General features: G+C 37.4%; 1 pseudogene; it reads left to right on the top strand.

Annotated features, from left to right (window-relative positions):
* Positions 1-25,119, top strand: part of LOC125397096 (G protein-signaling modulator 3 pseudogene) — a 55,841-nt pseudogene extending 30,722 nt beyond the window's left edge.
* Positions 25,120-25,501: the final 382 nt, after the last annotated feature.

Genomic DNA, 25,501 nt, shown 5'->3' with positions numbered 1-25,501 from the left:
TTCTTCTGACAGCACCAATCTACTTCAGAGACAAAAATGAGCTTCATAGAAATTTCACATGGAGTTTACTTTCTTTGCGGCAAAAGTAAGTCAATAATCAAGAAAATCCCCATATCTCAACTGTTGACAATATGCTGTCTTAATTGTACAAGCTGGACAAACAATAAAGTGACTGTGAAACATTGTTTAGACTAGGAGGCCTACAAAATATTCTTCTCCACAAAAAAGTCTGTCAGATATGCTTGACCAGTCAGCTGAATATAGATGTCCCAATGTTGCAGAGAAACTTTGGGTGAATCTTCAGGCAGCCAGCTGTTTTTATCAATACTCACATTTTTGGAAGTCCTTGCTCACACTTCCCACTTACTCAGTTAATATTAATTCCTTCTTAGGTCTTTGAGGGAGTAGAAGATTAGATAGTTATAGTTATAGTTTTCCTTGCTTACCTGACACAGAAAGCAAGTTATGATAGAAAGTAAACTAGGTACAAGACTTTGGACTCACCAAAATAGGATAGATATGGAGTATTTTCTCTGAATTTGTCAAATGCAAACGGACAAGACATCGTTGATATACTTATTGCCTGTATATATTGCATATAGTCATTGTACTTACTGTATAAAGTTTTTCTTCTATGAGATATAGCCTTCTTTTTTATTTTTTTATTTTAGACAAAATGGGGAAATATTATAATTTTTTAATAAATAAACCTTGTCTAAAGATTAGAAGGTCAAACCTAAGCCACTAAAAATCAGACAATGGTGGTATATACTTTAATCCCAGGATTTGGGAGACAGAGGCAGGTGGGAGCTCTGTGAGTTCAAGGCTATCCTGGGTTACACAAGATCAATACAGAAACAAATCCAGGTGGTGGTGGTTAACATCATTATTCTTAGTCGAGTGCCTTAATTACAACACTGGAGGGATTATAAAATGAGTGGAAAAAGAGGTTTAGTCTGCTTAGTCTGTAGGTACTCAGCCTTGTCAGAGGTAAAACATCTCTAGTGGCTTGGCTGCTTTTTTTCCCTGGTTTTTGGGTTGACCCCGATCTGTGACTCTGGATTTTTATTTTTCACACTACACTTTGAGTGGGGCTATAAAGGATGAGAATACAGTAAATTCATGCATGAAATTCTCTACTTAAGAAAATCTTGACATTTGTAAACATAACTGTGAACAGAACAGCATAAATTCATAATAAAAATCTTTCTAATGTAAATCTAAATCTATACTTTACATAACATCTAAGCAGAAATTGGCCTGTTCCTATTTAGTAGGCATAAAACTTTGAGGGGCAAGGCAGAAATTCCAAAATCCTCTGACTGCCACTCTTTGTACTGCTGGTGTTAACAGCAAATGGTTCCCTTGATTCATGGTGTAAGAATGTGTGTGGGTGGAAAATTTATGGCTTCCTACCCACATTCTAGGGCATTTGCAATTCATAGCTTTCATTTACTATAAAATGAAACTCACACTAAGTCTAAAACAAGATTCTCCAGGCTTCGTAGATGGTGTCTAGTTTCCTTTTAGCCAGGGGAAAGTTTGCAGATCAAGGATCTCTTGAAAAATAATAAATCAAGATCAGATAGCTCCATCAGAAGTAGAAATTACACACAGAACTAGGGAATAGGGCATGTGGTCAAGAAGAACAAGAATCAACACCACAGACATATATGAAAAATTTTGATGTCCATGTTCCTTGAATACTAGGATATATTTTATATAAACAATATCCTCTAGCCATAACATCAGTATTTTGGGAAAAGATGCCTGCATCAAAATGTTGACTGGATCATCACATTGTTTATATACTTATTTTTTAAACAACTAGTTGTGATATTCCCTTCTCTTAATAAGAGCAACTGGGATATTTGTCTTTTAGCTGAAATTAATTTGGTGAATATATAGCTTCATCTATTTAGTGAAAATGGCCAATTGTTAGGCCCCCAAGTTGTACAGCATTGCAATCATGGAAGGTGCCATCCTGCTGCCAGTGAGTGGCCTGAACAGGTAAATATCCTGCATGTTCAGTGTGATAACCAAGGTCATTATAAAGTAGAACAGGAAAAAACAAGTTTTGCAGTAGCTGTGAACATAAATACAGGTCACAGTGACTCTCAGAAACATTTAGAGCTATGTTTTATTATGCCACTAATTTTGTAGTAATGCATGACAAAGGTGTAGAAAATGAGTCTCTCATATGTTCTTTTTATTGTATACACCACAACCAGCAATCCTTTTATTTAACCTATCATAGTCTTTGTCTTTTTTCATAATGGCATGTAGTCTTTATGAAGTCAAAACTTTTATGTGTGCTTTAATTGGCCATGTTGGTTAGGCTTTTAAGATAGAGTCATTTGATAAGAGAAAACCTTAACTAAAAGAATGGCTTCATCAGATTGGGCTCTTATCAAATTTATAGGGGTTTTTCTTGCTAATGGTTGATGTGAAGGACCCAGTCCTCTGTGTGTGGTGCCACCACTGAGCAAGTGGTCCTGGAATGTATAAAAAAGCAAATTGAGGAAAACTACCTGCATTTTCTTCAGGTTCACCTTCTTATTTATCTTCTCTAGGATCACGAATAATAGACTCAAAGACCTTTAATTATGGCTAGAATCCACTTATGAGTGAATACATACCTTATTCCTCTTTTTGGGTCTGGCTTACCTGACTCAGTAAAGCGTTTTATTTTTATTTTTATTTTTTTTTATTTATTTATTTATTTAATTTTTACTGGGAACCCCTCCAGAATCAAGTCTCTTGCAAACCCTAGAATGGCTCTCTTAGTTGCGATATAAACTTCCCTGCTCCCATAACCATCCTTCCTCCCCCCCCCCCCATTCCCCCAAGCCATCCCCAATTCTCGCCTTCTCCCCTCTCCCTAAACATCTTCCCTTACTTCCATCCCCCCACCCCCCATGCACCCGAGTTTGCTTGTCAATCTTGCCTAGTTGTATTATCCAGGAGGATAGCTATATAAATTTTCTTCAGGTTCACCTTCTTATCTAGCTTCTCTAGGATCACAAATTATAGACTCAAAGACCTTTAACTATGGCTAGAATCCACTTATGAGTGAGTACATACCATATTCCTCTTTTTGGGTCTGGGTTACCTCACTCAGTACAAGAGTTCCAGGTAACCATGGGTGCATGGGGGGGGGGTGGGAGGGTAGTTGGAAGGGGAGAGGGTTAGAGAGAAGGGAGCAGGGGAGGAATGGAAAATGCTCGGGGGACTGGGAGGGGGCAGGGAGGAAGGATAGATATGGGTTCAGGGAAGAATATATCTCAACTATGGAAGTCAGTTTAGGGTTTACTAGAGACTTGACTGTAAATGGGATCCCAGATCCAAGGAGAGATCCCCAGATTATTCTCTGGACAGAGGAGAGGGTGCCTGAACTGGCCTTGGCCCATAACCATACTGATGAATATTTTGCTTATCACCATAGATCCTTCATCTGGCAATGGATGAAGATAGAGACGGGGACCCACGTTGGAACACTGGACTTAACTCCCTAGGTCCAAGCGAGAAGCAGAAGGAAGAAGAACGTGAGCAGGGAGGGCAAAATCAGAGGGAACCTTCATCTGGCGATGAATGGCTATACAGACAGAGACCCATATTGGAGCACCGGACTGAGCCCCCCAAGGTCCAAAGGAGGAGCAAAAGGAGGAAGAACATGAAAAAGAAAATCAGAACCGCAAGGGGAGCGATCACCCACTGATACAAGGGGACTGATCTAATGAGAGTTCACCAAGGCCAGTTGACTGAGACTGAAGGAGCGCTTGATCCAACCAGATTCTCTGGAGGAGGCGGGATTCCCTGAGTGTCGCTGACCCGAAGTCTTTCTAAAAAGCCATTGACAATGACTCTGGGACTTGTTTCCTCTGCATATTCTGGATTTTTGGGGATCCAGTCTGTTTGGATACTCACCTTCCTGGACCTGGAGGGAGCGGGGAGGAACTTGAACTACCCACAGGGCAGGAAACCCGGACTGCTCTTAGGGATGGAGAGGGAAGAAGAGAGGGAGTGGGGGGAGTAGGAGGGTGTTGGGAGGGGGGGCGAAAATGGAAACTTTTATATTTTAATAAACTTTAAAAAAAAAAGGCAAATTGAGTAAGCCAGAAGGGAACAAGACAGTATATAGTGTTCCTCATTGGTCTCTACTTCAGTTTCTGCCTCAGGCTTCCTGCTTTAAGTTCCTTCCCTAAATTCCAGTCAAAATGGACACCCATCCAAATAAACACTCAGTGTTTGCCCTTACCAATTCCTACCACTTCATTAACTACTGTTTGCATTCAACTAGGCTACAAGAAATATGTTGGAGAGAGATGAACAAAGTCAAAGACTGTATTAAGTCACTCAAGCTAATACTAAAGTTAGAGAAAATTAAGCATCCCAGCACTTTATTCTTTAGAGAAAAGCAGTGTCAAGCCTGTTTATGTAGTAATACACGATTCACTGCGTGAATTACCTGCCCACATTGGGGAGACATTGTTTGGTAACACCACAGTGTTTTTTTTATCAACTCGTATGTCTACATTCTTAGTAGTCAACAACAATCATTGATAGCAAAGACAACAAAGGGTGTATGCTCTAAATCATTTTTCATATATGTCATCTACCAAATAAACTATGAATATATATTTAATGGATAAAAATGTATGAGATTTATTATTAAAGTAATTCATTCATATTTGTGCTTCCTATATCTATTTTTACACTTCAGGTTGCATTTTAATCTGCAATATTATATTTTCTGTTTGTATTCATATATATGAAACGTTTTATATTCATTATTTCTGAAGCCTATCATATTATACAATATGTCTGTCAAATACCCTCAACACATAAATTACTATTATAGTTGATGTGGTTGGAGAAGCACAGGTGATAACTCAACACAAAGTCATTCTCTCTTTTATTTTTGAGTGCAAGGCCACTCTTCTTTGGGAACATATTTTGCAATAAGAAACTAGCAAGTAAATAAATGATTAAAAATTTCAATTGGTCACAAAACTAGTTTTATTTACATAGACAATCTTTGATGTATAACAGACATTATCAACTAATGTCTGTGTGTGTGTGTGTGTGTGTGTTTCTTGTTTTACTAAGGAAATTGTAATTTCCATGCTTCCAATGAAAAATAAGATCATAATATATGTCTACAGGCATGGAGTGCCTTTCTTTCTCTTATATTTTTGCATGAAGTAGCTAAGGTTTTGTAGTTAAAGATGTGAACTTAAATTTTATCTCCATCAATCAGTAGCAACATGATTTGTCTACAAGAATTTAGTAGGAGGCTTAGATTTGTAGTATGAATGTCAGATTTCTTTCTGCAACAGAGGTATACCATTGTCATCTGCACAGGAACATGAAAGAGCAATGTCATACTGAATGCAAAGCAGCCAGTCAGTCTCGTTCTTAGTAAGTTCTTATATAAAGTTCCTTTCTTTTCTCACTTACTGTAGAAACTTTCACTAACACCTCTTTGGATTTTTGAAATCCTATTACAGTATGGTGTCCTATCGTGTAATGGGTTTCTCTAAACCTCTGCATCCTCATTCATAGTTTTCCTGTGCTCATGAGTTTGTTCCTCAAACAGATCCTCCCTCCGTATGACCTTCTTTGATTTCTGACTGACACAATGATATTGAGAGAGGTACACTATGGTATAATATACAGCTGGCCTGAGGAAGAAAAAAATAATTCTCATTCAGACTCATCTCTTCCCTCTGTCAGTATGAGTCTCATTATTCAGCACAGAAAGAGGCTGTAATGTGTTTGCCATAGGACTCACAAGATTCTTGTGATGATAAGGTATATAAAGCTCAGCAGGTAATATATGACACAACATCTTCATTTAAAATATAGTATCAGTAATCTAACTATAAAAACAATGAACCAAACTGTAACTGTGTGTCATACACCTGACACCAATTCTATCAGGCTGAGACACATTCTGGTATTGCTGTGGAATATTATTTTAACTAGGCAAATATGTGTTACATTTGTGCTGTGGCATGTTTAACTGTGTAAAGGTATGTTACATTTGTTTCTGTTGTCTCTGTTAGTGATGTAAAGATGTGTTACATTTGTTTGTGCTGCATTTGTTCAATTATGTAAAGATATGGTACATTTGTTTCACCTTGCCTGCATAAGTCACCTAATAAACAGCTTGATGGCCAATAGCTAGACAAGAACAGTAGCTGCAGCAGGAAGTCAGAGAGAAGAAGTAGGAAAAGGAGTCTAGATGAAGGGGGGGAGAGAGGAGGGAAGAAAGACATGGGTGGGGAGTAGCCACTGGCTAACTTTCTGTCTTATCTGGCATCCCTGGAAGCCAGTCTCCTTCCATACTGCCCCAACTAAAATCCCCATGATAGGTTCCTCTTTGCTACTTCCTGTCAACTAGTTGCTAACTCTATTTCTTTAAGCCCAGGTTAGCTTTGTCTAATTAATGCAAATGCTGCACATCTCTACATAGTTAAACAATTGTAAGACATTTTTGCCTAGCTAACAAATACTCCACAAGATTTCTTCCTTTTTCTAAATAAAAATAAAGGTTTTAACTTTAACATAGCAGTACTATATACAATATGAACAGTGATCAAATGAAAATTACATTTACAATATCCAGTCCCTGTGCATTTGGCAAAATTGGAGAAAGCACTCTATTATCTATCCTACCTTGATGAGTTCAAAGCTCTGCACCCAATTTATCTTCTGTTATAACTATGGAAAATTTTAACTATCTAGTTTTTAACTCCATCAAAAACCCCAAAAGGACATAATAAAATCTGAATAAAGAGAAAGTGCACAGTGTGCAACTTTCAAATCTACAGAAAGGATAGAGTAATTTGGCTGCCTACATAATCACTCAAAATACCTCAGCAACACTGGGGCATCTTTCTTCTGCCTACAGGCATAGAATATCTGGCAGACTTTTCTATTTAGAAGGACTGCTATGTGTTATTTTGACAAAGTTTGGCAATCCTGTTCCTTTGTGTCTTGCACAAAATCTAGATGGTGTACTGATGGCAGTCAAGACAAGGAAAGTTTCTTGGCCAAGTGGTTAGCTTTGCCACATTAAAATCAAACTCCAAATATGCTGGAGTTCTTGAACATACAATGCATATGGCAATTAATAATTCAGGTGTTGACCTACCAGACTCTGATTGAGATAATCCTGTTTAGCAAGGATTCCAGGACCACTGTTTCTGAAAACTGTTTACCTGTACCTCTCTCATGTGCCACCTTATTTCTTCCATGGAATAGCTTTGGGTTTTTTCCCACTACTTGAGTGTTTATTGTGAAAATATTCCATCTACTGGGCACATATATCTGTGGGTGGTCAGGAAGATGACATTTCATTTGGCTGTATAGTTATGATATATAGAATATATTCTGTGACATGCTTCACAGCTGGATATATTTGCCTCACAAAGACTATGGATACTTAACAGCCAGTTTTTTTCTGTTTTTTTTTTTTTTTTTTCTCAGAATAACTACACAATTTGCTTACTCTCACCTCAGGGCAAGTAGAAACTAGACTAAAGTTATTTTTGTAAACAGAACATAAGCTTGAATCCGTACAGCTATGTACAAGGTCAGAAACAGTGACATCCGACCAAGATTACTAAGAAAAGCACGGCAATTCTTCATTTGTTAATCTTCTAACAAAGGATCTGTGCTCAAAGTTGTCATTGGGCACTGTGCCCCACCGATCTGCTTGTGGTTTGGTCCTTTGGTCTTGGAACCTTATGTTGCCATGGTAATAGCTCAGTTCCCTAAATGCTTACTCAAGGAATGTGCTCTTGACCCCCCAAAAATTAATTAACTAAAAATTTAAAAAGGTGATTCTTATAATTTCGTTATTGCTTCTAGGCTTCTGTAGAAGAATTTTTAGAACAGAAGAAGCTAGAGGAAGGAGCAAACAGCAATTAGAGGTAGTACAGTGTAACAAGAGGACCGGCTTGCTTGTGTTTCTGTCCTGTTCTGTTCCCCCAGCGGTTTAGTCCCTGAGAAAAATCAACCACACAGAGGACTCTATAAATTATAATGCTGATTGACCCATTAGGTCAGGCTACATATTAGCTAACTCTTACATCTTGATTAACCCATTTATCTGATCTATTTTAGCCATGTGGCTCAGTACCTTTTTCAGTGGGGCAGCTCACATCCTGCTGCTTCGGTGGCCTGGGCAGGAGTGGGAGGAATCAGCTTCCTCCTTCCCAGAATTCTCCTGCTCTCCTTGCATCATTTCCACTTCCTGTGTGGTTTTCTCACCTACACTTCCTGCCTGGCCAATCAGCATTTATTTAAAACATGATTGACAGAATACAGACAATTCTCCCGCACCACTTCCCCCTCTTTTTTAAAAAAACAAACAAATAAAGGAAAATATCCATAGTCCATTTGTTGGGAATGTGGGCGTAGTATTCCAGGTTACTTCCAGCTGGTTGGGGGCTCTGATAATCTTATGGGGACCTAAAGAAAATTTAGAGTTATGATCAAGTCCTGACTGAAGTATCCTGTGAGTCTTGATCATCTCAGGCAGCAGTCTTGAACCTGCTCTGGATGAAGAACTCAGACATCTGGGCCATCTGTTCCTACTGGAGATTGCTCAGGTGGTCTCCTTTGGTCAAAGATGATTTTTCTTAACTCTGAATAAATCCAGAGCCTCTCATTTTCTGTGGAAACAAAAGCAAAATCTCTTCTCCAAAGTAACATACCTTTTGACTTCAATTTTGAAGCCAAGGTATTTTTAAAATATCTATTTTGGATTGATTCTGCAGCATTTATAAGCAAATATCTTTTAGTAGCTGTTGCTTCTTCCTCAGCATTTAAACAATTCAAAGAGAGCATAATAACATACAGTATCAAGATTCTCTGTGTATTTCCCATCTTTATGTAGCTTTATTTTAACCTCTATTTCTTTTACTTTTAACTTTAGGCTTTTTGAGACAGGTTCTCTACATATCTTTGTCCTGTAATAACTCTGTAGACCAGGCTATCTTTGAACTCCCAGAGATCCATCTGTCTCTGCCTCCCAGGCTACACGTAGTTCCCTAAATGCTTACTGAAGGAATGTGCTCTTGACCCCCCAAAAAATTAACTAAAAATTTAAAAGGGTGATTCTTATAATTTCGTTATTGCTTCTAGGCTGCTGTAGAAGAATTTTTAGAACAGAAGAAGCTAGAGGAAGGAGCAAACAGCAATTAGAGGTAGTACAGGATTATTAGAGCCAAAACAGAACAATAAAAAAATGAATGCATAAAGGTATACAGTGGAGAAATCATTTTGCCTTCAGATATTTTTTAGTAGTTCCCTCACAGATGTAGTATCCTGACTGGACTCAGAAGAGGTCTAAGTGGCTGGTACCTGAAGGACCTCAATATATATGGAGGTCCTTTGAAGCCCAACATACTTTCTGTGTAAATTGGTACTGCCAAGATCAAACATGTCTCACCATCAATGAAAAGACCCATTAATAAACATTTTTAAATGTCATATTCTGTAGGTATTAGAAGTGTTTGAAAACCTTCTATCTATCTAAAATATACCTCTGGATAATCTTTAAAAAACATATCTAACATAACTACACATTTAATCATTAGAGGTTACTAACTACTAACCTCTGTTTCCTTAGTATTCTAAATGGTTTTAAAGTATAGCTTTCAAGGACTAGAATTTATGTTACTTTTTAAATAAGCTGCATACATATAATGCCTTAAACAGGAGGAGAAACATGTATATAGTACATTATAACAAAAATAAACTTAACCTTTATCAATATACAAAAATTAATATCAATGTAAAATATTTGACATTAAAACAGTTGCTTTATAGTTTAAAGCAGATGTAATAATTTACATTTTTATTCTATCATTTTTATATCCCTCTTTTTCTTTACAGAAAGAGATCCTTGAATCTACCTTCCTTTACATAGTTTTCATGACTAGTAATAATTGCAACCAATCCTTCTAAATGATTACAAACATCCACAAGACCAAAAACAACTCATCCCAACTCTTGGGAATGTGGGTATCATGTTCTTAAAATTAGTTTCTTTTATCCAGGAGTGACAGTGTCTTTAGGAAACTGAGAAAATTGAGATAATGACCAAGTCCTTGGAAAACTAGCTGTAACATTTGTTGTCTAGTCTCTGAATAACAGGAAAATGTAAGGCTGATCTAAAGTCCTGGCTAAAGCAGTTTCTAAGGCTGGACCCTCTAAACCAGCAGCTTTGAATATGTTCTGAGTAGTTAGTAGTCTGAAACTGACTACTGAGTGGTGTTTTTCAGTTTAATGGCATTAATCAAGGTGGAATTATTGTTATAGCTTCCCATCAAATTTTAGAGACTTCAAATTAACTGTTAGGAATGAGTATGGTTCATAGCAGAAAATTTAAACTTTATAAATGTCATATGCTGTAGAAGCAGATCTTGGAGAGGTTAAAGTACCACAATCTAATAATTATATCCAGGGTACTCAAACTTTATTCTTATTTACTTGCCTCCACCTCAAGTCTGAAATCATGTACACAAAGCTAGATGAAATCTATTTCTAGAATTAGTATACCATTAATGTCACAACGATATGTGGGATTCTCCTCTGTATGATGTGAATATTATTGATTAATAAAGAACTGTCTTGAGACTGTGCAGGGCAGAATAGAGATAGATAGCAATGTGGATGTCTCCTCTGCATGTTGCTTGTATTGGTTAATGAATAAAGAAATGGCCTTGGCCTGATATGGCAGAACTTAGGTAGATGGAGAACTCAATTCTGGGAGGAAGAAATCATAGTGAGAGAGACACTATGGATTAGCCAGAGACAGACACTGGGAATTTTACCCAGTAAGCCACTGCCATGTGGCGATACACAGATTAATATAAATTGGTTAAATTAAGATGTAAGAATTAGCCAATAAGAAACAAGCAGTGATTTAACTAATACAGTTTCTGTGTGGTTATTTCGAGTCTAAACTAGCCAGGTGGCTGAGATGAACAAGCGGGCCCCCTCCTTGCAACAAGGCAGGGTAATCTAAACTGAATCCTGGGAGAAAGAAGGCAAAGTCAGTGAGAAGTCATGTAGACCTGCCAGAGACAGATGCCAGAACTTTACCTGGTATGCCACAGCCCCAAGATAATACAGAGATGAATGGAAATGGATTAATTTAAAATGTAAGAGTTAGACAGAAATATGCTTAAGCTATTGGCCAAACAGAGTTGCAAATCAAACGATGTCTGTGTGATTATTTTGGGGCTGAGTAGCCAGGAACTAAGTAATGGCCTACTACACATGCACACACACACACACACACACACACACACACACACACACACACATACACACGTGCATACACAAGCACATGTGCACACTCGTGCATATAAATATGGACACACACATACACACACACACACATGCACACACACACAACTTTAGAGCTGATATCTATAGCTTAGAGATTAAAGGCAATAGACTAGTCCCTAATTTTTGTTTTTATTTGTTTCATACCAGGTGGCTCTTCTGACATGAAACAAGAATTGTGGATTTTCCTTTACCAAGTGTGCTTGGTTTTAGAGAGGTAGAGAGTCATACTCTAACTCCAAAGCCAGCTTTGATTTTTAATTGAATTGGAACAACAAAAAGACCATTTGCCTCTTTGGATTACAAAGAACAACAGAAATAACTACTTGGGAAGATTTATGAAGTCTTATCATGTTGGAAATTTTCTATACAATTAGATCAATTTTATTTTTTTTGGTACTTTTTTTTAGAATAATTCATCATTTCTCTTCAGATGTCTCATTTGTTCAATGGTCTTCAGATTCCTTAATTGAATGCTTTTATTCTCCTAGAAATAGACAAATAAAATCCTGCCTCAACACTAACTTTAGGGAACTAGATTTTTTCTCATATTATATTTCTCATATTATATTGTATTTTCGTTAAGATAAAATATTTTGTTACTTTTTTATACCTGATCAAATAAAAGACATTTGTGAGGCTTATAAGTTAGCTTAGCTTGATGACCTATCCCTTTTCCTCATAGGAAGATAATATCTTTTCTCTGCATAAAAATTCATGTGGGAGCATGAGAATGCAAAATACCTAATATACAATCAACTTTGGATCAAGTGATCTACATATACATACTGTAATTTTTTTCTACCAGAGCAAATTCTCTCTCAACTTCATCTGATAATTTTCTTAGACTATTTAAGTGCTTATCACCTTGTAAGTTTGAAATGAATTACTTAATTCTTGAGTTGTTAATCCAACTATAGGCCATAGTCAACTAATATCTCTCATCAAGTTTTGAAAATCATTAAGTGTCCATATTTCATCTCTACTGATCAGTAATTACTGTGATTGAGTTTTCTGTAAACCTATCTTATATCCTAAATAATTAAAAGATTCTTCTCTTTGTGTTTTTTCAAGAGTAATTAGTAATCATTAATAAGACAAAAATTTTATTTTTTTCATCAAAGTTTTTTAAAATGTTTGTGTGTCTGAATCAGTTAATAAAATATCATCCATGGTATGATAAATTATAGATTGAGAAAATTTTTTATGAATTAGTTCTAATGTTGTTGTACAAAGCATTGATATAAGGTAAAATTTAACTTTGCTCTGTAAAAACCTTTCAATGGTATCTTTTAACATGATATGAATTAGAAATAGTCACTGTGAAAGCAAATTTTTCTCTATCCCATTCCTACAAAGGTGTAATTAAAAAGTAGTATTTAAAATAAATCACTAAAATGACAGTCTTTTAGGTAATAAAAGAGGCTCCTATTGGCTTAATCACCATATTTATGGGTCTTAAATCCGTTAACACTCTCTATTTTTCAAATTTTATTTTAATGACAAATATTGAAGAATTCCCAGGACAGGTTGATTCTTCAATATATGAGAATTTAACTGATCTTAAACCAGCTGTTCTAGTGACTGCAATTTTTTAAGGGAAAGGCCATTGTTCCACCCACACAAGTTTGTCAGTTAACCATTTTAAAGGTAAGACTGTTAGTACCTTTGAAATACTGACAGCAGTTATATCCTGCTTATACACAACTTGAATGGTTTGTGACTGTCTGATAATACTTTTACTATTTCTCTCAGAAGCATTCTTTATTTTATAATTTGTTCCTGAGGTTGGGGTGATATTAATCTGCTTTTTTTCTATTGCTGCAACAAATTTATTCCCCATAAATTCATTGCTATATTAGCCACTTATGGTTTTAATTTACTTGTCCTTCTGGCTCTATATATTTGACCATTCTGTACTTTGCTTTATGTGAGATAAATTTCCAGTCCATTGAAATTGAACACTTACCTGCTGAGCTAGCCAACATGGATGCCAAGATTTTGGTACAATATTGTTATATCTGTACCTCTGTCTACCAAACCCTCAATTACAATGTCATTTATTCATATTTTTATCATTGGTCTTGATCATTTATAGACATTTTGCCAAAACACTTGCATTATGTTTTTTTCCTAAAAATCTTGTTTTATCTAATGATTCTTATGTTTTAAACAACAACCATTGACTATTTTAGTTACTCTATGGAGGGTTTCCCCCAATGCTGACAGGAAGTGATTGAACAAAATTTGATATTGGAATCTGCGGGAGGCCCTTCAGGGCATTTCCCAATGGCAAAGTGTTACCTTGCTTGTCCTCTTTAGGACTTCATTCATTAGTTCAATTCTAGCCTTTGCACACACTCTTCATATTCCAGGAGGATAGGGCCTTCTATTTGGATTATTTCTAAAACAAATATTGCTTTTGTCAGTACCTTGACTACAATCCCTTTTCAGATGACCTTGTCTCCCACAATTAACACACCTAACATTTTGCCTTTTTCTTGATAATTTTAGACAGTAGAGCTCCCATCCAAAATGTGTGGATATTAGATGTGTGGATAGAATCTCAACTGTATTTTGGATATGTTCTTATATGGCTGCTGATTTTACCTTTAAAAGCCTAGTGACCCTTTTGCATTCTGAATCAACATTTTCAAAAGCCAAAGATTCAATTAATATCTGTCTAACAACTGGAACAGTTGTAAGATGTAATATCAATCTTTATTTTTAAAAAAGTCAGTAAAGGCTCCCTTTGGATCTTGTGCAATTTTGTATAATGAATGGTTCAGTCCTCTTTTCTGATTCTTCACCCCTGCCTCAAGCATTCAAAGCTGCTACATGCCATACAACCAGATATGATCATCAAATATAGCCTTTTCAAATCAGCATACTTATTGCTATGATTTATCCTGTCAACTGGTTACCCTGTCCCTCTAGGAAACAAGCTTGAGCCACTTTTTCCTTCCACTAAGGCAAGTGGATTTTCTACCTCCTCCAGCCTGTGTGCTCTCCACACCCCTTCCCAACCCCATCCCAATTCCGAAGAGATGGCTACTGCCTCTTTCTCTCTCCCCTCTCTCTTTTCTCCCCCTCTCAGTTCTCAGTTTCTTTCTCTCTCTCTTTCTCTCTCTCTCTTTCCCTTTCTCCCTCCCTTCCTCCCTCCCTCCGTCCCTCCCACTTTCCTTCCCTTCCATAACCCACTAAGTAAACTCGAGTAAACTCGACACCCAAACTCTCTCTGAATGGTGTATCTGTCACCTGCTGCTGTCTTCTACCTTCCTGGGACCCACTGAGGCTTTGGGCTATGGGACCTGCTGCTGGACCTTGGGGAACTGCAGCCCCTCTGCAAACACCCACTGTTTTTTGTTTTTTTTTTTTAAAGAAACAATAATATTGGTGAAAAACAATAACACTTATCCTCATTGAGAGTTTGGTCTTGGGAAATCTCATGACCTCTAGCCCTTCATTGTTGTTGCATGACCCTAGCTTTCTGTCATCACCATGTTCTCCATTATAAATGAGGACCAGCTTCCCACAGCATTGTAATTAAATATTTCCAGTCTTGTTGAATAATTTTGTTCCTGGTTACCCATGAATTTAACATCCGTTTTATAAAAGGTGAATGCATACCATATGGAATGACTACTTCTTTAAATTTTCTAAAATTTAAAATTTCTATGAGATGCCAATTAACTTCTGCATAATCTTGGTGGTTCTTATAATCTGGTGGTCATTATTGTATAGTGGCTGTATATTACCATATTATTACCAATATTAAGATTGGTTGTAGTAACCTTAAGCTTCTCCTCTTAAGTTTTATAATTAATGGTGTGGTAGGTCCTACTTTAAATTCATCTGACCATGTGTGAATATTTTTCTTATTTGCATTAGTAGGACTTTATAAAACCTGCATCTTATCAAATTATCATATTTGATAGCTATCAAACCACTTTTAATGAGACAATATTAATTACATAACTGATAACAATTACAATTGACCTTATATCAAACCCAGCTAGAATATTTACCTCTGCATTTTCATTTTCCATTAAACAATCCATAGTAGTACTGTACGGGTTCCTAATAGCCTGTATTATGATGTTCCTCATTCTTTATGTAGAAAAGATCTATCTTAAAGGATTTCCAAGATATCTTTCCATATCTGCTGACTTCTTCATTTTCCTATATGTAGGCAACAAAGTCAAGACCCTCCCACACTTTCCAAATGCAAGGACTAGCAAGTGTCAACCACCTGTTGTAAATGCTCATGAAGAAAGGCCCAGATGGCAATTGCAGCAGAGGTGACCTGCCTGACCTGTCAAACATCTGTGTGGTTGTGTCAAGTGTTGAAGTTCCAAAATTCTGTTTTACCTCCATCACAGTGGCTGTGCTTTAAATTACTGGTAGCCTGGTTACTAAAGCCGTTGTCTGAGAGAAATTCTGCTTCCCCTGACAATGACTATGTTGCTGTCACTAAAAGCAGCTTTAACTAAATCTCTATTTTTGTAATAAAACTCAAAATTCAAAAGATAGGATAAAAACCAATGAGCTCAGAAATTTAGAGTAAGCAGTGGGCTCTCTTTCTTTCTTAGCTGGAGTCCCAGGAAACTTTTCTCCTTCCATACCAGTATAAAAAAAAAAAAAAAAAAAAAAAATGCTAAAGTTCTCCCTGCTACTTCCTGTTAACTCTTTACTATCCCTGTGTCTCTGAGCACAGGTTAATTTTATTTAGTTATTGAAAATTCAGTACATTTCTACATAGTTGAACAAAGGCAGTATAAATAAATATAACACATATTTTCCTTGTTAAACAAATACTCTATAGCAAGGGGGTATGCCAGATATGCAGCCTAGTGGGATTTTCCTTTCATTTTGTGTAGGAGGCAAATGTCAAGATATATAAACTTATGTCCAGAGGTTTTTTTTATGGATCTTTCCTGAAGTACCAAATGTCTGAATATGACTGAGTTAGAATTTGTATGGCGGATCACATCATGGTCTGCTGTCATTAAGAAAAAGATGGGAAAATAACACTACTCAGATTAGCATTCATTCTTAGTACCATAGATTTTTTTCCCATACAGTTGCACAGGTTTATTACTTGTTTTTTCCCAAAACACTACTAGTACAACAACCCAGGGAAGAACAGTCTTGTTTTGAGTCTGGTGGGTCAGAAGTCTGAGAATGCCTGCCTATGGCTTGAGAAAAGAAAGAAATGCATTTGAGATACAATACAAGTACATTTCTTTGGGGTGCCTGAGGACCGAAGAGGAAATATAGAAAAAAGAAAGACCCAACTGTTAAAAATAACAGGATGATAATGCTCTAGGTGATTATCATTTTCAATGTCATTTGCTTCCAAGACATAAGACACTGAAGGTTAAGAGGAGAGTGTGTGTTAGCTTACTGTCTAAGGACACACTTATTAACTTGTTAGGGAATGTACTAAGTGCAAAAATGCTGAATCGAGAGGAGGCTGAAGGAGTGAGCAAGGAAGAGGTTTCAAGCACAGGCTAGGCTTGTGATTTGATTGACATTGTGGTTCACAGAGGACATCAGGCCTGTGAAGCATTGATTGTGCATATCTGCACAGAAGATGCTGCCCTGACTAGTCATTTCAAATTTTGTACAGATAATCAATCAGTTAATTAAATTGGGAAAAGCTACATGTATTTGTGGAATAGAATGTAATATTTAGACATAACACATATATGCCTTACATAGTTTTTTTTCTGGTGAAGACACTTAAAATATAATCTCTGAGTAAGATTTTTAAGTACACATTATTGTTAGCTATCCACACAAGCACTCCTTGGATTCCTTATATTATTGCCAACAGTATTTTTTTGCTTGTTTTTAATTCAGTAAATAGAGATCAGCCAACCTTACCCTCGCATCCTTCCTCTTCTGGGCTCTAGGCTTGCAGGCCTGCTCTAACCATTCTCTGATTTATATATCAAGAGATTCTTATGTTTTATTTTCTGAAACTTTAAAAATTTTACCATAGCCATGCAGTTCTTTAGAAATACTTTACAAGGTTTACCTTAAGGCCTCTTCTTAAATAAGAGTTAATACTCTTTCCCCTTGGTCATTGAAAAATAGATTATTGTGACTCCCACAGTTCCTCCAGGACATATCAGACATGCATTTCCTTCCCACATTACTAATCCTTTGACTTATGTACTAATCCATAACCATAGACTAGAGGTTCTAATCCAATCCTCTTCCAAATATTCTACCCTTAAAATATTTTCCAGTAGAAGCGAGGTAAATACATTATGCCTGTAATAAAGGCAAAGTACACAGGACGTTAAAAGTCAGGGATATTAGAAACATTTTCCACTGCCTTACCTTGATAATTAACTGAATTTGATTAACAAAAAGTGCTACACAGGAACTACAATAATAAGAGTAACAAAAATCAGCACACAGCAGACCAAGAGGCGAGTGATTAGCCAGCCAATTGTACACCCCTACTCTCTATGCCCTCAGTACCAGAAAAAAAAACCTGGGCCCCTCCCTCACCCACTTTAACTTCACTAATCAATCAGCCAGCAGGCAAGCTGCCTGCAGGTAGGTAGCTCTAACAACTCTCCATACACATTAATCAGACCCTGTAAGCTACAAGGATCACTACACCCCAAAATGAACCCACCGCCAGAAACCTCAGAGGAATTCTGAACCACAAGATGCAGCTGAACACAGAAGTGAGTGATCAACCAGCCAGTAGGATACCCCATTTTCTAGGTCCTCAGTACCAGGGCAAAACAGAAAATATATTCAACAAAATTATAGAAAAGGTTTCCCAGCCAAAGTAAGGATATCCTTATGAAAGTACAAGAAACTTACAAAAGACCAAATAAACTGGACCAAAAAAAAGTACCCTGGATGTATAATAATCAAAATACAAAGCACACAGAATAAAGAAAGAATATTAAAAGCTGCAAAGAAAAAAGGCAAAGTAACATAAAAGTAGATCTATCAGAATTACACATGACTTCTCAATGGAAACCTTAAAAGCCAAAATGTCATGGACAGATGTGCTGAAGACACTAAGAGACCATGGATGCAAGCCCAGAATACTATACCTAGTAAAGCTTTCAATTATCATTGATGAAAAAAACCAGATATCCGTGAGAAAACCAAATTTAAGCAACACCTATCCACAAATACAGCATTACAAAAAGTAGTAGAAGGAAATCTCCAACCCAAAGAAGTTAACTACACCCACAAAATCACAGGCAACAGATAACCTCACACCAACAAACACCAAAGAAGGGAAACAAGTCAAAAAAAAAAAAAAAGAAAGAAAGAAAGAAAGAAAGAAAAAGAAAAACACCCAAAATAACAAGAATTAGCATTCACTGCTCCTTAATATCTCTTAATAACAATGGACTTTTTTTTTTGAATTGACAAAAAAAAAGACACAGGCTAGGCCAGACGGTGATCACACACACCTTTAATCCCAGCACTCGGGAGGCAGAGGCAGGTGAATACCTGTGAGTTTGGAAACAGCCTGGTCTACAAGAGCTAGCTCGAAGAATCTCTGTCTCAAAAAATCAAAAAAAAAAAAAAAAAAGACACAGACTAAGAGAATGGATACTTCCTTCTTTCTGTTGTTTATAAGAAATGCACCTCAACTTCACAGATAGACATTAGCTCAGAGTAAAAGGATGGGAAAAGATTTTCAAATCAAATTGACCAGTGAAACAAGCAGGTGTAGCTATCTTACTATCTAACAAGATAGACTTCAAACTAAAATCAGCCAGAATAGATGGAGAAGGACACTTCATAGTCATCACAGGAAAAATCCATCAAGATGAAGTCTCAATCCTGAACATTTATGCCCCAAATACAAGAGCTCTCACATAAGTAAAAGAAACATTGCTAAAGCTTAAATCACACATCAAACCCCACACACTAATAATAGGAGACTTCAACCCCCTATTCTCTCCAACGGACAGATCAACCAGACAGAAACTTAACAGAGACATAAGAAAACTAACAGATGTCATGACTCAAATGGACTTAACAGACATGTATAGAACATTTTGTTCAAACACAAATGAATATACCTTTTTCTCAGTACCTCACGAAAGCTTCTCTAAAATTGACCACATTCTCAGAACAAAACAAACATCAACAGATTAAAAAAAAAAACATGTAATAACCTCCTTATATTATTGGATCAGCATGGTTTAAAGATAGAATTCAACAACAACACTAAAAGCAGAAAATTTACAAACTCATGGAAATTGAACCATGTCAAATTAAATCACCACTGGGTCAAGTAAGAAATAAAGAAAAAAATTAAAGACTTTTTAGAATCCAATGAAAATGAAGGTACAACATGCCCAAACCTATGGGACACTATGAAAACAGTGTTAAGAGGAAGTTCATAGCGCTAAGTGCCTATATAAAGAAAATGAAGAAATCTCACAGTAGCAGCTTAACAGCACATATAAAAACTCTAGAACAAAAAGAGGCAGACTCACTCAAGAGGAGTAGACAACAGGAAATAATCAAATTGAGGGCCGAAATCAATAATTATAAAAAAGGAAAACAATGCAAAAAATTAATGAGACAAAGAGCTCGTTCTTTGAGAAAATCAATAAAACAGACAAACTAATCAAAAGGCATAGATAGAACATTGAAATTAAGAAAATCAGAAATGAAAGGGGGAACATAACAACAGGCACTGAAGAAATCCAGAGAATCATTAGGTCATATTACAAAAACCTGTACTCTACAAAATTGGAAAATGTAAAAGAAATGGACAATTTTCTGGATAAGTACCACATACCAATATTAAATCAAGAAAAGGTGAACAATTTAAATAGACCTATAATCTACAAGAAATAGAAGTTTTCATCAAAGCCTCCCAACCAAAAAAAAAACCCAAGGCATGATGGTTTTAGCACAGAACTATACCAGAACTTCAAAGAGCTAATGCCTATACTAATCAAAATGTTGCACAAGATAGAAACAGATGGAATATTACCAAACTCTTTGTATGAGGCTATAGTTAACCTGATAGCATAACCAAATAAAGACTCAAACAAGAAGAATTACAGACCAATATCCCACATGAACATTGATGCAAAAATACTCAATAAAATACTGGCAAATCAAATCCAAGAACACACCAAAAAATCATCAACTATGATCAAGTCTTCTTTATCCCAGAGATGCAGGAATTGTTCAATATACAAAAATCTATCAATGTAATCATCATATAATTAAACTGAAAAAAAATATGGTCATCTCCTTATATGCTGAAAAAGCATTTGGTAAAATCCAACATCCCTTCATGATAAAGGTCTCAGAGAGATCAGGGATACAAGGAATGTATCTAAACCTAATAAAAGCAATATACATCAAACCAACAGCCTACATCAAATTAAATGTAGAGAAACTCAAAGCAATTCCACGAAAATCAGGAACAAAGCAAGACTGACCACTCTTTCCATATCTATTCAACATAGTTCTTGAAGTTCTAGGTAGAGCAATAAGACAATAAAAGGAGATCAAGGAGATATAAATTGGAAAGGAAGAAGTTGAATTTTCATTATTTGCGGATGATATGATAATATACATAATGACCCCATAAACTCTACCAGGAAACTCCTACAGCTAATTAATACATTCAGAAATGTGTCAGGATACAAGATCAACTAAAAAAAATCGATAGCCCTCTTACATACAAATGATAAAGAAGCTGATAGTACCATTCCCAATAGCCACAAAAAAATATAAAATATTTTTTGGTAACACTGACCAAAGAAGTGAAAGGCCTGTTTAGCAAGAACTTTAAGTCTTTGGATAAAGAAACTGAAAATGATACTAGAAAATGGAAAGATCTCCCATGTACTTATATAGGTAAAATCAACATAAAAATGCCAATCCTGTCAAAAGCAATCTACAGACTGTGGAGCCACAGACATTGAGACCAGGATTTATCTCTACCACTTGTTCTGGCTCTTTGGAACCCATTTTCTCTGGAAGGATATTGTGTTTAGTCTAGATATAGTGGGGAGGGCCTTGGTCCTGCCTCAAAGCAATGTGCTTGACATTGTTGACTCACCTTACCCTCCCTGAGGAGTAGATAGGGGATGGGATGGAGAGTGGGGGAGGGGAAAGGTGGGGAGGGGCAATGGAGGGGAGAGAGTGGGAAATAGATTTTGTATGTAAAATGAAAAAAATTGTTTTTTTAAAGAATTATTTTTAAAAAAAAAAGGAGTAAAAAGGTCAAAAAATCTAGCAAACAATAAAGCATGGTCCCACAATTTAAGTAACTTTGCCCATCTCTTATCCTACCTCTAGACCATGACTAGGGCCTTCAGTTTGTAATCTCAAAAACATTCCCTATACCTATAACTTCAACTTCTGCTTTCCTTTGAGAAAATTTGTTTGTCCTTGGTACATTGAATATCTTATAATAAGTGTATGTTCATTTCAAGGCTCTTAAAGTTCTAACTATTATTAAGGTCAGGATGTCCTGGAATTTAACTTACTGGTAGCAAACTGTTAGTAAAATATTTTAATAAAAAATTAACCTTAAGTGTTTGAATTCAGCAGTTCATTCTTAATTCATGTTCTTTGTAAACAAAAACTTTCACTTACAGTAGAATCATCTGAAGCTTAGAGACAAAAGATATTAACATGAGAGGCAAGGCAGAGTTTCCAGTGGGAAAGAGAAAAACTTGCAGAAACTAATTGCAGACCCTCAGAAGAGATGTGGAAACTCTAAGATGAATAATGAAATGCTAGAATGAAGAAGGGCTGTGATTTGTGAGATGAAGATGTCATGACCATTGCCAGTACTGCATTGGTCTTATGAAGTAGAACCACATGCAGAGAGTGCAGTAACTGAGGTCGTTTGTATCAAGGTACTGACAGACAGACATGGGGCATTTGAGATAGACCTGAAAATAGAATATACTGTTGAGTTAGAAATGAGAACACATATAGACAGGGCTTTGATCATGTCCATTCACACAAAGTATAATTCTACCCGAATATTATTTTAGGTGAGATGCTGTCCTAGATGGTTTTGTGTCAACTTGAAACAAGGTAGGGTCATCAGAGAGGAAGGAGTGTCAGTTGAAGAAATGCTTCCATGAGATCCATCTATAAGTCATTTTCTCAATTAGTGATCAATGTGGGGAAGGGCCCGCTCATGATGGGTAATACCATCCCTAGGATGGTGTTTGTGGGTTCTATCGGAAAGTATACCGAGCATGTCAGGGTGAACGAGCCAGTAAGCAGCACTCTTCCATGGCCTCTGCATCAGTTTCTGCCTCCAGGTGCCTTCTCTGCTTGAGTTCCTATCTGGACTTCCTTTGGTGGTGAACAGCAATGTGAAAGTGTAAGATGAATAAACTCTTTCCTTCCCAACTTGTCTATTGGTTATGGGATTTTGCTGCAGCAATAGAAACCCTAACAACAACAGATGTGAAGTGACTATAAAAATTATTCATGCCAGTAAAATTATTCACATGTTAAAGGTAATTGTGGAATGAAGAAATCTCTTCCATCTCAAATATTTCCTTATAAAATGGATTATGTAGTAAGCCGATAAAGAATCAAAGTTTTTAGAGTAGCATTTTTTATACCCTTGGCTCCCAAAGAGACAAGACAAAAAGATGTCATTTGAGGTGAGTTTCTAAAGTGAGGAAAATCTGAATAACCATGTAGAAAAGTCAGAGGAGTCATTATTAAGGAAATGTATGGAATGAATGGAGAATGGCAGGGGAGAGGTGAGGTGAGTGTTGTTTCAGTATGCCATGGAGGAAACTCTGGCTGCTTTGAGTGGGGTGACAGGTGTGAACAGGCAACAGCAGACAGGAGGGTCATATACCATGTGTAAAGTGCATAAGACAAGGTGGGGAAATGGATCTGTGGAACAAACTGGACAGAAGAGGGTGAGAAATACTAAAGTCAAAGAAGATTCCTGGACTTAGGAGACGGGACTTGGTGAATAGATTGCAGTGTCCACTTTTAAGAATCAAAAATCTGGAGGCTGGAGAGATGGCTCAGTGGTTAAGAGCATTGCCTGCTCTTCCAAAGGTCCTGAGTTCAATTCCCAGCAACCACATCAGTGACTCACAACCATCTGTAATGAGGCCTGGTGCCCTCTTCTGGCCTTCAGGCATACACACAGAAAGAATATTGTATACGTAATAAAATAAATATTTAAAAAAAAGAATCAAAAATCTGTTTGGAGATCTAGAGTTTTGTTAGTACATATTAAATTCAAGATTCCTGTTGTAACAGGAACTATTAAGGAAGAAGATGGTTGTCAGATGGACATCAGAATGGTTGGTTATAAAATATTCTGAGTTTAACATCATTGGACTAGATGAGATTATCCTGAGTAAAGGCTGGGATACCTAAGACAAGTCAAGGGGTCAACTTTAGGAGTCTCTGGAGCTAAGACCCTAATTTCTAGTGTTCAGGAAAGATCCCTCAGACTCAATAAGCTACGCCACTGGATGCAAACAGCAAGAGGATTCTTTATTATCGAAGGCACCAACGAGCAATTCAGTACTCCAGTGAGACTGAGCCCCACTTGTATTTTTCCAGCCAGTATTTATACGGTCTCAGGGTTACATACTGGGGAAGCATAGCAACAGCAACATCATTGGTCAACTCAAGTTAAATTAACATATGGGGTGGATCAACATCAGGACAAAAACAAGTCTACAAAAACAAGTCTAAATTAAGCTAGTTTCAGACAGTTTCTGCCCACCTTGGGTTTCGATACACAAAGGACTGGGTGTTCTTCTCAAGACTGCTTCTGCTGCCCACAGATATTTTGTTTTGCCCTGGCCAGTTTGCTCAAAACATACATCTTAAAATGTAGACTAGGGCTGGGGTCTTTCAATCTTAAGATGGAGACTAAGGTTGGGGTCTTTCATTTAAACATATTAAGATGGAAACTAAGGCTGGGGTCTTTCAATCTTAAGATGGAGACTAAGGTTGGGGTCTTTCAAGGGCTACTCTAAATTCTTGATTAAATCAATTTACCAATATATAGCAGGAAGAGCAGACAGAGTAAATTGCTACATTATGATTAATTAGAACCTGTGTGTATATAGTAGCTACTTAAGGTTCCATTGTGTCTGACTTCATATTACATTTTTAGTAGGTACAGAACAACAATCATGTAAACACATATAAGATTCCTCACCCAGGTATCCAGCCCCCAGCTCTCCCAGGGTCCCTGTCCTCCTTCCAAGTTCCAGTCACCCCTCCCCAATCAGTATCTCTTCCAAAGACCAGGGATAGAGGTTGAAAGACCCCAGGAAGAAGAGGATGGTGAGCAGGGTCCCCAAAAGATGATCAGGGTTGGACCATGTGAACTCCACCACTTGGCCTTGGCAATCTATTCCTCTCTCCCCTCCTCCTCCAGGAACCCACCACACATCCCTGGGCCTGGTCAGGCTCCCTGTTCTCCCTGCAGACCCAACTCTTTCTTGACCTGGTGGCTAAGGCCCAGTCCCACCCCCGAGAAGAACAGAGGGCCACCTTCCACACTCCTATGGTCCCCTCAAGGCTGGCCCCAACCCCACCAAGGATTCTCAAGGACAAAGAACAGCTCTACCATTGCCAGCGTCAGAGCCACCCTCCCTCTCCTGCCCCCCCCCCCCGACACCCAGGGGACAGGAGCTCCTGAAGTTGCTACTGAGAATTCAGGGTGGAGGTTGAATGAAGGAGCAGAGATCCCGGCCCCCTCCACACACCTGCTGAGACCTGAACTCCTAACCAGTCCTTCTCTGGGACTCAAAGCAGGGCCACCCGGCATGTCTTCAACCCTATGTGGCAGGGGTATCAGAAACCAGAGACTGAAGACCCAGCAGTATTCACCACCCACTTCCCCAAAGAACTGGTCTTGGGTCAAGTACTCTAACCTTGAAAATAAGCAAGGTAGGGTGGACACAGCTCCCTAAGACAGTTAAGATTCTCTATCCTGAGCTGTCAAACTACTAAACAGGGTGTGAGGGTTGAGGCCTTCCCCTTCCTGTCTAGTAAGAAAAGGAAAGGAAAAGAGTAAGACAATTTTCCACCACTAGCACCCCAAGTCCCAAGGAAGAGGGGCCCAGTGGCCTTAATGAACCTTAGCCCCACCCAC

Source organism: Myodes glareolus, chromosome 4 (genome assembly GCF_982192425.1).
Source record: "Myodes glareolus chromosome 4, mMyoGla1.1, whole genome shotgun sequence".
Lineage (NCBI taxonomy): Eukaryota > Metazoa > Chordata > Mammalia > Rodentia > Cricetidae > Myodes > Myodes glareolus.
Note: the sequence above shows the minus strand (reverse complement) of the source record. Positions and strands in the feature narration are given on the sequence as shown.